Source organism: Rhincodon typus, chromosome 24 (assembly GCF_021869965.1).
Source record: "Rhincodon typus isolate 14 chromosome 24, sRhiTyp1.1, whole genome shotgun sequence".
In the NCBI taxonomy this organism is placed as follows: Eukaryota; Metazoa; Chordata; class Chondrichthyes; order Orectolobiformes; family Rhincodontidae; genus Rhincodon; species Rhincodon typus.
In genome coordinates this window covers 28,955,331-28,968,890 of record NC_063355.1, presented here as the reverse complement: position 1 = coordinate 28,968,890, position 13,560 = coordinate 28,955,331, and positions in this window count along the sequence as shown.

Genomic DNA, 13,560 nt, shown 5'->3' with positions numbered 1-13,560 from the left:
AGCACGGACAATTTAGCATGGCCAACCCACCTAGCCTGCACATCTTTGGGACTGTGGGAGGAAACCCAAGCACCACGCAGACACAGGGAGAATGTGCAAACTCCATACAGAGGTTGGAATGGAACCCGGGTCCCTGGCGCTGTGAGGCAGCAGTGCTAACCACTGAGTCACTGTGCTGCCTGAAGCCCATAATTTGCAGAATACTGCTTCAAGCACTTTGTGGAAAATTCTAAGTTTGTGCATCTTACACGTTCCCTGCAATATCTTCAATTCAATAATAGGTCCCAAAGTCTTTGGCTGTGATTGACCATTTGTTGAGCTGCTTATTTATTTGTATTTTTGCATGTATTCAAAATGATAGGTGCTACAACAATGAAATCCAGCCATGGATTGAGCCCAGAGCAGTCCTGAAGGCACATGGAGCAATACATGTGCCAAGTGTGATAAAGGTAAAGACCTAGTAAGTAGCTCAGGCTATTTAGTGGATATAAACACATTACTGTTGTATGTTTAGTTAGTTTAGGTAGGAGATATTACTGGGTCTTAGGTAGGATTGAACAATAACTGCTTGATTACGTATTGAGGAACCACAAATAGCTTTATAGAAATATGGCTCTCTTGACTGAAGCCATGCAGATTTCTTTTTAAGTCCCTTGCTCGCGATGTCTTATACCATCACAGAGGGAGGTGTTACTTATATTGTTCCAGACATTAACCCTTTCATATCCTGACACGACGTCTCACCCAAGTCTTTGCCTATTTTTTTTCATACATTCATGTTTACTTTTTATATACTACTCCATTTTACCCCAAGTCTCTGACATCACAGGTTTTTAAAAAACTTTTTTGAGGGTGGTTTTTGACTAAGGTTTGATATTGGATTGTGGCCCTCAGTAAGTGTTAATGAGTAAGACTGCCATACATTTCCATCCTCATTTCTGGTGAAGCTCCTTCTATTTGGAGGCAATGTTTTTGTATGTGTTGCTCCAATTTGACATTGAATATTATGATTTAGTACTTCAGCTTCTCTCCATCTCTCTCACTCCACTTCTCTACTATAGTTGGCTATTCTTCCCTATACAGTGCTGTTACTCTCTATTCCACTGCAAATCTCACCAGTACACAATCTTGAGACTGGGGCACAAAGGAATGTCTTTCCATTTCCCTTTGCTCTCCAGATAATTTAACAGTGGAGTTAAGTGTCAGTGAACAATTTTCCATTGTTATTTTCTTCTCTCCTCAATATTTTGCAGAGTTGTGGTTATCTGGATTTTGTGTGTTTATCCATAACACAGATTGTACTCTCACAGAAAGGTGACTCTGGTCAACACATTTAATTATAGAAAGCACACACGGTGGCAGAAAACAACCAGCAGGCAGTGAATAATATCATGGCCATTTCAAGTCACTTGTTTTACAGACTGTTTTGTCAGAATGTCCCATGTTAACAGTCATCTATATTACTGTCCACCTTGCGTGTGCAAACACTCTGGGACTTCTGAAATTTTTTGCACATATAAAGACAACTCTTCATGAAGTAGCAGACTCTTTGTGGCCATTGTATATAATTTGACATTATTGCTACTGAGCTCCTATTTATGTGAGGCTCTCGTGCAGAAGGTACACGTAGTTTCCACAGGATGCTTGGCTCCAGGTGTTATATATAAAATGCTCAGTTCCAAATGTTGTGCACCAAATGTTCGTCCCTGTATATTTCATGTGAAAAATTCACCACTAGATGTTTTCAATGGGCAGAGTTGTGCTCCTTGCAATTGTCAAAATCAACCATGATTGGTCAATTGTGAAATTGACAGATGGATTTCATGGGTCCATCACCATGGGAGTGTGTCGATGGAAGTGAATTTGCTGCTGCATTTGTTACAGTTGTATATTTTACAGTTCTGTAAATAGGCAATCAATGAATTTTTTACTGTTTCCACTTGGCTTCCTTACATAATGAGCATAACCCTAGAGGACTACTCTCATGAAGACTCAGAACTTCTGTGCACTGTACATTCCTATCCCATTACCTATTTAAATCAAGCCACTGCCATCCCGAATTCCTATTATAAACAAATGGGATATCATCCTGCATTTCACGAGAGACCTGCCACAGGCGATTTCCTCAACAGGTTTATCCATAACCATCCTGAACTTGTCCTCACCTGTCATGTGCAAATATTAATTTGCCAGGATGGCAATCAGGAGCAGAAGACCTCCCTGGCACTTTCTCATCCCCAGCACTGAAATGCTAGAATTATTCTGCGGACCCACAGGGCTCCAGTGAGATGAACCAACTTTCTGTAAACTGGTAATTGCTGTGTTCCTTCTGGGAGGTACCTTTAGCAAATCAACCATTGGGAGATCCCAGCCATGCAGTGGTTAAAGTGAAAGTTGGAGCTGAGCTATGTATCTTTGCTGACCACATGGAATATCTATTTACTTATTGGAGGCAGTATTCTTACTGACCGCAGAGCGTGGGCTGCATTTGGGCTTGTACCCTCAGCTTGTCTGCTTGCAATCCACAGTTACTATGAAAACAGTTCAAGGTTGTAGCTAGCAGTGAAATCACCCTCTTGCAATGTCTGCCCCATGCGACTCAGGAAATGAATAAGGCAGAGGCTGAAGGAGGCCTCTGTGGAGGTTGCCAGCTCTCTGCTCTTAACACCCAACTTCTCAGCTGCACGTCTACTCAAGCATGGCTTGTTCTTCACGCCTCATTTGCTGAGTATAGCTTTATATTGTCTAATAGAGACAAGCAGGTTTGCCAGTATGTGACCAGGGACATGGAAAGCACAGTAACGTTAAAAGAAAAAACAGTCTGTCTCCCAGAGAAACATGGCAGAAAACGAAAGTTATCTTGTGTGCTGTGTGTTGTAACTTGACTTTAATATCCTTAATATGTTTTGCTAAGAGATTATATTTAGCAAATCCCCCTCTCCTCATGGATTACAGATGGTGATTTGATGAGCTTCATTCCCTTGATACTGTGCATTACTTCTACTTGTCACTCCATACTGAGCTTTAACCAGCAAGAACTAAATGAAATACCAACTTTCAATTTGATCGTAGGCCACATATATAGTTATCAGTTATAAAGTGTTTAACGGAGAGTTGGGCCTCTTTCACAATTAATAGCTGCAGTTTTGTTACTCTGTGGTATTGAATCACTTGACTGTTTCCAAACATACAAATCAGAGGGGCTTGGATACTGATCTGCTCTGGACCCTGGAAGAGTTGGACAAAATATAGATCGATAGCATTCAGTGAATAATTCGCATTAGAGTCTCTCTGCAACTGTTCTCAAATTACACCAGGTGTGGAAAGGAAAAGGAAATCTTGCAAAGCACATTTGCAAAGAACAGACTATAATATTGTTTTCCAAACTGGATTGACCTCATTAAACAAGGAATAAACTAATTTGAAATTTGAAAAGATTTACACTCTAAATATTACTCACATGTCCAGGAGTAGCAAGGAGGAAAAACACAGGAAATTCACATCTGAATAAGAGGGGGAACAAAAACAGAAGTTGCTGGTAAAGCTCAGCAGGTCTGGCAGCATCTGTGAAGGAAAATCAGAGTTAATGTTCCGGTCTGGTGACCCTTCCTCAGATAAGGGAAGGGTTCCATCAAAGGATCAAAATGACACAGGGAAGCTGCGTGAGGTGATTGTGCACACAGGAAATGGAATTCCAGGATAGGTAGCGAGTCAGCTCTGAGTATAAACCCAGTTAAAAAGCTGAGTACGAACATGTAATCAACAGTTTCATAAGGGCAAAGAAATCATGGGAAATAGGAACAGAGTTAGGTCATTTAGCCCCTGCTACCAGAGCCTGTTGTGCTACTTGGTAAGGTTATGGTTCACTTGATTGTGGCCTTAACCCAACTTTCCTGTCTGTACCTATAACACTTGACTCCCTTGCAGATCAAGTTCTGTCTAATTCAGCCATGAATATACATACCAGCCTCTACTGGAAGAGAAGTTCAAAGTCTAACAACCCTCTGAGAAGAAATTCCTCCTTACTTTCAGCTTAAATGTGAGATTCCTTTATTTTCAATAATTCTCCGTGATTCTAGATTCTCCCACAAATGGAAACATCTCACAGTATCTATTGACTCAAGGCCTTTCAGAATCTTATGCTTGAATAAAGTGGTCTCTGATTCTTCTAACTCTAATGAGGATAGGCCCAAACTGCTCAACCTTTCCTGATAAAACCCCTTTATCTCAGAATCAGTCTGAACTGATTCACTGAACTGCTTCCAATATAATTTATCGTCAAGCAATGAAAACAATCTGTACGCAGTACTCCAGGTGCAATCTCACCAATACTTTATACATTCATAACAAAGCTTCCTTACTATTATCCTCCATACTCCTTACATTAAAGGCAACAGACTTTATATTTACATTGTATTCCTTTATTTTTGATTTTAAAAAGTACTCAGTGGCCTTTATTTTCCTACAGCTCCTTTCTTGTCACTGAAGGGTTTCCAATGAGAAGCTGATATATCAGCTTTTTACTCGAAGAGGAGGGGAATGAGTAAGTGATATCTGGTAGGTCATGGAAATGCAGTTTTTCACCCACATCTATTAACATTTCTCATTTCAGCAGAGGCTAAGTGCGTGTAGAGGCTTCAATTCTCAAGGCAGGATGTGACCAATGAGCCAAATATAAATAACTAGCAATAAGGTTTGATGGTTCTTTGGAAACAGTCTACAGTATATAATGCTTTAAGTGGTGCTCCAGAAACAAAGCAATACCAGAATAATCAACAGCACCCAGACAGAAAGACTACACTCTCCTGATGCTACAAAGCTGCCACCTAAAAGCAGGGGATGACATAACTCGCTAGCAGGAGCTATTAGGGTCAGACTTTACTAGCACTACGTCAGATTAGCCACAAGGATACTGCAACTAACACCCAGCACAAGGATGTGCAATAAATAATGGTATCTTGCCAGTTCCATGTTAATTGTCTTTATCACTTTCAATTTCACCGATGCCCAGTTTTCCACAGTGGCACCCAACTAAAACTCTGGGACTTCACAGGATGGAGATTGGGAAGCTGCCAGAAATTCACGAGAATAATTTTTGGCACAGCATCAGTCTTGCAAGGGGTAGCCTCCAAAGAGCTGCCAGTACTGGGAGTGAAAGGGAGGCCCAAAACTGTTCCTTGCAAAATCCAGGGGAGGACATTTTCATTTGGCTCCATCTGCTTGAAGTGGACAAGCTCCAATGTGATGGCATCCCAGCAGTGAAGAAGACAGGGAAGAATGGAAACACTTTGGGAACAATCAGCTATAAGCTAATGAACGTGTTTCAAACATGGTTCTGTGCTCAATGTATAGGGTTGGCATAGAGCAGAGAAACAACATAATGGGGGAATGTAAAAATATTTGGAAAATTTAAAAGGATATGCATTTGCAAAGACACGTGTACACATATAAACAACTCTTTTCTTAGTTTCTCCTAGCCTCAGAGTGGAACAGCAAACATGAAATGGACTCCAGCTGTCCAAGCCTCCAATCATACACCTTAAATGTCCACACCACATGCAGGTCTACTTTTGGTACGGATGTTATTCTGCTCCTCTGTGCATCATAAATAGCTCAGTAATCAAGTGACACAAATGTACTCCTCCATTTCTGTGACGTTTGTTCCATGGAACCAGGGCCTCCCTCAGGAGCTGGCACAATATTATTACAGCCACCATTCAGCTCCAATGTGGAATTTAAACTCTTGGCCAATCTTTGCTTAGGTTGTGAGGGAAAGAGAAAAATGTCAGACAAAAAATCAAATGCAATGAAATCTAATTCAGAACCAAAAAATGCATTCTGTGGGAAAGTTATGCAATTAATTCAGGCCTGAGGGCAGACAAAATAGACATGCATGTATATGAGGTTGCCTTGTTTGATATTGATGTGCAACTTTCTCAAAAGACAGTAGTGCATCAATCCTGACAACACCTGGAAGCAAGGCCGTACGTTGTTCAGTGACAGGACCCAACAACAAATTTGTATAAAGACTTAAAGGAATTTGGCATGGAATGTCTATCCAACATTGATTGCTGGCACAAGACTTTGCACCAACAAATATTTATTTTATTTATGCTTTTATTGGATGCATATTATATATGTATGTGTACGTATATATAAAATACATCTGAACATTTGACCATTGCTTTATTACTGTTTAACTATGCCAAGCTGTCTCATAATCTCATCGCTCTTCTATCCCGTATCACAGTATTGACTTCACTTGAAATGTACTTTATAAGATCATAGAATCCTTTATCATAGAATCCTTACAGTGTGGAAACAAGCCCTTCGGCCCAACAAGCCCACACCTACCCTTGGAGCATACCATCAAGACCCATCCCCCTATAACCCTTCTAATCTACACATCCATGAACACGACAGGCAATTTAGCATGGCCAATCCACCTAGCCCGCACATCTGTCCCAAACCATTTACAACCAGAGGATGTGAAAAGTGATATATTAAATACAAGTTCTAGCTTTCTTTATATTATATCCCACAATACCCATAACTACACGGGACACCTTCAAAATACAATGCACAATCGGTCCTACATTTATTGTCTTTCATGAACTTGTTTTCCTTATTGAAAGAATCTGAATCTATGGGAACCCCAGCCTTATGTTGAGATAAAATTGAATTGAAACGAAATCAGGAGTTTGGAGTGCTGTGCAGGCATTTTATAAAAGATGTCAAGACACTGGTGAAGTCGCAAAAAGTGGTTCACAGGATCATTTCAGTACTGAAAGTTTATATCTCTCAGGAAAGATGGATTGGGTTGAGATTCTTTTGAGACAATGAACTGACAGCAACCTTTAAAGAAAAAGAAGGGTTTGGTCATTTATTCAGAGACAAAACTAAAGGTTGTTAATATAAGATATTCGTTAAGCAAATCCAATAAGGAATTCGGGAGAAACCCCTTTACCCAAAGAGTGGTTGGGATGTGGAAATTGCTTTAGGAGTAGTTGAGTTGAATAGCATTGATGATTTTTAAAGCAAGAGCAGAGTGAGATATATAAGAGTGTGCCAGCAAAGGTTAGATGAAGTAGAAAGGATGAGACATGTGGAGTTCATCAAACAATAGCATTGGACCTAGGGGAGGTGATGGCCTAGTATTATTGCTAGACTATTAACCTAGAGACTCTGGGCACCTGGGTTTAAATCCTGCCATGGTAGATGATGGTATTAGGAATCTAATCATATCCACAAAACCATTGTCAATTGTCAGGGAAAAACCAATTCCTCAGAACTTGAATGGATGTATGTGGGCAGGGATTGGACCAGCGGGGAGAAGACTGAGGCAAGGTAGGAAGAGATGAGTTCTGTGGGGCAGGAGCAGGCTGAAACAATGGGTCTGCCCTGACTGTCCTGTTTGTGGATTTTTGGCAGGAGGTAGAAACAAGCTGTGTGGGATTGGGGGACTATCGGCTTGGAAGCGGAGGTGGGGAGATCACCTGGTGAAACAAGATCAGTTACCGTAGTGGATACAATGGCCTGGATGTACGTGGCCAGTTCTGAGGAAGGGTCACCGGACCCAAAACATTAACTCTGTTACTTCCTTCACAGATGCTGCCAGACCTGCTGGGCTTTTCCAGCAACTTTGTTTTTGTTCCAGTTTTCTTCATCTTCATGCAGGTTCATCCATGCACCAATGGTGAATAGCATTGCACGTTTCTTCTCTGGTAGCATGCAGTAGCCTGGACTAGCATGGATTAAGTGCACACGAGCCAGATTTGAACCATACATAAGCAGGTTGATGCCCATGACAATGAGCCAATGTAACCCCTGATAACCAACCATTGGAGAGGGTGGCCAAGCAGAGGAACTATTTGCTTTACCAGATGTGAGTGGCAGACAGCAGCTCAGTGGTTAGCTCTGATACCTCAGAAAGCCAGGGTCCTGGGTTCAATTCTAGCGTCAGGCAACTATCTGTGTGGAGCTTCTACATTTTCCCTGTGTCTGCATGGGTTTCCTCTCAGTGCTCCAGTTTCCTCCCACAGTCCAAAGATGTGCAGGTTAGGTGAATTGGCCATGCTAAATTGCCCCATAATGCCCAGGGATGTGTAAGCTAGGTGGGTTAGCCATGGGAAATGCATGGTTACAGGAATAGGGGAATGGGTCTAGGTGGGATGTTTTTCAGAGGGTAAGTGTTGTCTTGATGGGCCGAATGTCCTACTGCCACAGTGTAGGGATTCTATTATTCTAGTCCCAGGGAACCATAGAGATGCTTTCTCCATAGAAAGGGAAAACTAGTGATGAGTTTAAGCTGAGGGTTATCATGTCTCTTGTGAGGAACAAGGTTGAGAAGGCGGGACCACTTTCATTGTGACAGGCCAATAAGGGTGGTGCATTTGTAGTCTGGCGTACTGACCTCTACCTTGCAGAGACTGAGCGCCAGCTCTCAGATACCTCCTCCTATCCTCCCCTGGACCCATGACCCCACCATGGAACATCAAGCCATTGCATCTAGTATGGTAACTGATCTTATTTCATCTGGTGATCTCCCACCCACACTGCCTTAAAGCTAATAGTCCCCCAGCCCTGCACAGCTTGCTTCTTCCTCCTTCCAAAAATCTGCAAACAGGACTGCCTGGGTAGACCCATTGTTTTAGCCAGCTCGTGCCCCATAGAACTTATCTCTTCCTACATTGACTTGGTCTTTTCTCCCCTTGTCCAGTCCCTACCCACGTACATCTGCGATTCCTCTGACGCTTTATGCCAGCTTCAGAATTTCCAGTTTGCAGGCTCCAGCCGCCTTCTCTTTACCGTGGACGTGCAATCCCTTTACACATCCATCCCTCACCAGGAGGGTCTCAAGGCTCTCCGCTTCTTCCTGGAGCAATGGCCTGAACTATCCCCACCCACCACCACCCTCCTCTGCTTGGCCAAGCTCATCCTCACCTTCAACAACTTCTCTTTTAAATTCACTAATTTTCTTCAGGTCAGAGGGGTGGCCATGGGTACCCACATGGGGCCCAGTTATTCCTGTCTCTTCGTGAGGCATGTGGAACATTCCTTGTTCCAGTCCTATTCTGGGCCCAACCCACAACTTTTTTTCCGATATATCGGCACTGCTTCCCTCTCTTGTCCAGAATCGGAAAAGTTCATCGATTTCGCTTCCAATTTCCATCTCACCCTCACTTTCACCTGGTCTATGTCTGACTCCTCCCTTCCTTTCCTCGACATCTGTTTCCATTTCTGGGGATATCCACTAATATCCATTATAAACCCACCGACTCCCACAGTTACCTGGACTATACATCCTCGCATCCTGCTTCCTGTAAACACTCCATCCCATTCTCCCAGTTGCTCTGTCTCCGCTGCATATGTTCAGATGAGGTCAACTTTGCCAAGGGAGCCTCTGAAATATCCACCTTCTTCCTCAACCGAGGATTCCCCAGCACCATCATCAATAGGGCCCTCAACCGCGTCCGACCCATCTCCTGCACTTCTGCCCTCACCCCCTCTGTCTTCCTTCCTGCAACAGCGAAAGGGTTCTTCTTGTCCTTACCTACCATCCCACCAGTATCCACACACAGAAGATCATCAGCCACCATTTCCGCCACCTCCAGTGAGGTGCTACCACCAGACACATATTCCCCTCTCCTCACTTGTCCACCTACTACAGGGAACATTCCCTCTGGACACCCTGGTCCACTCTTCCTTCACTCCCAATATCCCCACTACAGCCCAACGGCACCTTCTCCTGCAACCACTGTAGGTGTAACACCTGCCCATTTACCTCCTACTTTCTCAGGCTCCAAGGGTTCAAACATACCTTCCAGGTGAAGCAGCACTTTACCTGCACTTCACACAATTTAGTCTACTGCATTCACTGCTCACAGTTCGCTGCTCTACATTGGGGAAACAAAGCGTAGACTGGGTGACCACTTTGCAGAACGTCTACATTCTGCTCGCAAAAAAGACTCTGGGCTTCCAGTTGCCTGCCACTTTAACACACCACCCTGTTCCCAGGCCAGCAGCTCAGTCTCAGGCTTGCTGCATTGTTCCAGTGAAGCTCAGCACAAGCTGAAAAAAACAACGCCTGACTTTCCGCTTGTAGACCCTGCAGTCCACCGGACACAAAATCAAATTCAATAATTTTGGGGCCTTACTCTCCCATGTCCTAGCCCCCTACCCCACACACCAGGCCTTGTCATCACATAGTCTGCCATTACACACTCCTATTGTTAGCCACCAACAGTCTCCATTAACAGCTATCCATCCTCCTAGCCAGATTGTTATCGACTCCTTTGTCTGTCCAACTGTTCTCCTCTCTCTTTGGGCTCTATCCCCACCTATCATTTACTCCTGAACCTCCCCCCATGCTATCTTCTGCATATAAACCAACATTTTCCTAGCTACCATCAGTCCTGAGGAAGGGTAAGCAGACCCAAAACATTAACTCTGATTTCTTTTCACAGATGCTGCCAGACCTGCTGAGCTTTTCCAGCAACTTCTGTTTTTGTTCCTGCTTTACAGCATCTGCAGTTCTTTCGGTTTTCATGATGACCTCAGCTAGTACAGGAATTGAACAAATGCTGTTGGCGTCGGTCTGCAACACAAACCAGTCATCCTGAATGGATATAAGAATATGCATTAAATGCTTTGGCCTAAAGAGAGCAATTTCTTATAAGAGGGAATTTACTGCAATGCCATAGCTTCTAGTTTATCTTGTCTCAAAAACAGATGCTGCCAAACCTGCTGAGCTTATCCAGCAACTTCTGTTTTTATTCCTGATTTACAGCATCCGCAGTTCTTTTGGTTTTTAGTTGATCTTGTCTATTTGGCACTTAGTGCAGTGCCATACAGGGCTTCCACACACTTAGTTTCGATAAGGGGGACCTTTATGTTGGGCTCTGGCTCATTGATATATAGTGCTGTCTCCAACCATCCAACTGTTTTCTATTAGTGTATGCAGAATCCAGACCAACTGGTAGGTGCAGTCACAACATTGCAGATACTTTTTAGTCATCCTGTTCAGAAATGTTATTACACACTTCTGAAACAGGTGAGACTTGAACTCGGGACTCCAGGCTCAGAGGTAGTGACACTATCATGCTGTCACAAAAGCCACGCTACCCCCATCCCAAATCATTCTGTCTTGTGCAGTGCAGTCCTCATTGAGGATTAGTCAATGGTGGAAGCTCATTACTTCAGATATTTTCTTAAACAACCTGCTCAGAGATGTTATAACAGAGCTCGGATACGGGTAGGACTTGAACCCAGGCCTCCTGGCTCAGAGATAGAGACACTACCACTGTGCCACCACCGTTCCCAACACCAAAAGGCTGAGACTGAGGGTCTATGTAATTATGAGTGGAAGAGAATAGACTACTTGTAGGCTGGGGCACTCTTGTGCTGCAGTGATAGAGTCCCTACCCCTGATCCAAGACGCCTGGATTCAAGACCTACCTGCTCCAGAGATGTGCAATACCATCTCTGAACTGGTTTATGAGAAAAATAGCTTAATTTTTAGATAAGACTATTAATGAGCCTTAATAAGAAAAGGCACTTGTCGTACACAATAAGATGTAGTTTATTTCATGATAGCAATAGGCACCAGTTGCATTGGCTACTTAAGCAGAATTGTTTCAGTCTATTGAGAGCTAGATATGTCACTTCTAACCCCATTACAATCTTGTGCAAGACTGCCTGATTCTCCTCTCAAAGACTGTGAAGTATCATCAGATTGGGTGGACCCTAATGCAATTTCAACATTAACTCTTTCCGAACCATTGACTTATACAATAGGAACCATGACAGGAAGATTAATTCAGATTGAGATAATTGTACTAAAGGCCTATATAGTTAGATTGCTACAACTGGACTTGATACGCAAACTGTGACTCCATTCCTCCCAAGCTGACACTGCACTACACTGATCAGAAAGTGATGTGAAATTCATTATGACACGATTTTGCATTCCAAAATAGTATTACTCTCACACTGGCCTAGAAGTGATCACTGTTGTTGTTCAGGCCGTTCCAACCAACTTACTTCCCATTAGAAATGTAAATCTGTCTAAGGACAAGCCATCTTTTCACTTTAAGAGAGATCCACTCTAGATGCATAACATTTTCATTAAGATTTGGCATTGGATCATTATTTAAAATCAAATAATCGTTATGCCCCTAATATGCATGTATATTGGTAGTACCGAAAACCTTCCTAACAGATGGGAATTCTAATGTTGCAAGGATTAATTATTGTAATTGTGTGCATGGCAGCTTTATTCCACCTCTCATTACCCCCTTTGCCTCTTCACAATTAAGTCTGATTTATGATTCACATTATTTTTATGTGGAATGACTGTGTTTTACCATCTGAAAAAAATCTAATAAAGGAGAAGACTATTGAAATTCAATCATAGCGCACAGTCATTTCTTGCAGCTTATTTTCATTCTTGTAAGGGGAATTTCAGTCTGGTAATTTTAATCTGTTCAGATATTACCTATTGAGGATTATTTAATTTCTGCTGTTATGTAGTATGCTTCTGGTGATTTGTTCAAATGCTGCAGCCTTTAAAACCATTGAGAAATGGGAATCAGCATAAATCCAGGCCAGACTAGAAAGGCTTAGCAATGACTAGCTCAGACAGGCCAATCTAAGGCTGACAGTGACTGAGTTTTCCTTCATTTGATAAACTTAGGTATTATACTGCAGAATGAAATCACAGATCTAACACAGCTGATGAGAAACTGTTTCCAAAGGGTTAATGCTTCAGACAATCAGTTGCATGTGGCTGTTTCTTATATTTTATTGCTAAGTACCAGTCTTTTTAGCTTTTCAGACGGTTTCTCACCACAAGGCCTTGTCAATTTTCTTATTCCTTACCAAATTTGCCTCATTAACTATGAACCCCGGCCCCTGCGGTGCCCGATTCTCGCCCCATCCTACAATGCGCTGTTCCCGGATGACTGCTGAGATATCTTGGAATTGGCTGGCATCCCTGGTGATGACTCCATCTTTAAAAGGCTGCTATGCACAACTACCTTCAGTCTGCAGCTGGCCTGAGCAGTTTCCAACATTTGCCCCAAATAAGGCAGACAAGAGGAATTTAGCACTCTGTTTTGTGAGCAGAGACCTGGTGGCCATATTGGAGCATGGTGCGCAAGGTGAGACTTCCTCAACCCCCAGAACCAGCAGACATAGCCATGACACTAGGTCATGCCAGCCTGGTCTGAGGATGCCAACCAGGTCAGTGTAGTCTCAATGTTTGGGGAAATGCACAGCAATGTAGAAAGAAGGTCAGTGGTCATCAGTGTAAGCAGCAGCATCCTCCCCACCTGATACCTCACATTCATTTGACCTATGATTCTGTACGTACCTACCACCAAGTTTCTCAGCACTCTCACTATTGCCTGCAACATCTTCCCACACTGGCCGTCATGTGGCCCAACCCCCAAAACCACTCACCCTGCATGCTCTCTGCACCATCTGCTCACTCACTCAGGTCACCTCCCAACCTGCAGAAAATCAGCTCTAACACCCAATTCCATTTCTCGTAATACCTGC